This window comes from Solanum tuberosum, unplaced genomic scaffold (genome assembly GCF_000226075.1).
Source record: "Solanum tuberosum cultivar DM 1-3 516 R44 unplaced genomic scaffold, SolTub_3.0 scf00228, whole genome shotgun sequence".
In the NCBI taxonomy this organism is placed as follows: Eukaryota; Viridiplantae; Streptophyta; class Magnoliopsida; order Solanales; family Solanaceae; genus Solanum; species Solanum tuberosum.
Window position 1 is genome coordinate 485,001 of NW_006239152.1, and position 1,146 is coordinate 486,146.

General features: G+C 40.8%; 1 long non-coding RNA gene across 1 annotated transcript in view; it reads right to left on the reverse strand.

Annotated features, from left to right (window-relative positions):
- LOC107062431 (uncharacterized) overlaps nt 1-1,146 on the reverse strand; it is a 6,486-nt gene that overhangs the window by 622 nt on the left and 4,718 nt on the right. The gene's annotated exons all lie outside the window — the stretch shown is intronic.

Sequence of the window (1,146 nt, forward strand, 5' to 3'; positions counted from 1 at the left end):
ACCTTAAGACACACTTGAGTGAGACAAGAAGTGACCGCCCACACAATCCTCTTCAAGCATACTTAAGTGTTCCCCAAGATTACCTTAGATAAGGACATTTCATTTACAACATAACTTCAATAGACCAACATTCTTTAAGAAACCATTTAGGGCACATTCATGTCACATACATTAGGATTTAGAGAAACTCACTATGACCCTCTCCAAGCCTACTCGTGCAATGTATAGGTAGCATCCCATACTACTACCTACACTTTGTAGAACCTATCAAGAAACCATAATGAAATCTCACATGATGGGAAGTAAGCATTTAACCGACATAGACCATGAGAGCTTGTCATGGAATCCGGTGTCATGAGTCCCCACACCGAAAAGAGGTGGTCTACTTGCCTAAGGAAGACCGGTATATATAGCTTAATGGATCCACTAGCTTCCTATGCGGGCACATAGTTTATGGGATAAGGTAGACGATCATTGAAACTCATGCCTAACTGTCGGGGGAGTTTCCATCTAACCAAATCCGCTCGGTGCTTAGCCTACATTCCCATAGAATAGTTCATTACTTTGACATCATCACACATGAAAGGGTGCCATAAGCCTACCGATTCAAGGTACATTATTTAACACATGAAAGGGTGCCATAAGCCTACCGATTCAAGGTACATTATTTAACACATGAAAGGGTGCCATAAGCCTACCGATTCAAGGTACATTATTTAACACATGAAAGGGTGCCATAAGCCTACCGATTCAAGGTACATTATTTAACACATGAAAGGGTGCCATAAGCCTACCGATTCAAGGTACATTATTTAACACATGAAAGGGTGCCATAAGCCTACCGATTCAAGGTACATTATTTAACACATGAAAGGGTGCCATAAGCCTACCGATTCAAGGTACATTATTTAACACATGAAAGGGTGCCATAAGCCTACCGATTCAAGGTACATTATTTAACACATGAAAGGGTGCCATAAGCCTACCGATTCAAGGTACATTATTTAACACATGAAAGGGTGCCATAAGCCTACCGATTCAAGGTACATTATTTAACACATGAAAGGGTGCCATAAGCCTACCGATTCAAGGTACATTATTTAACACATGAAAGGGTGCCATAAGCCTACCGATTCAAGGTACATT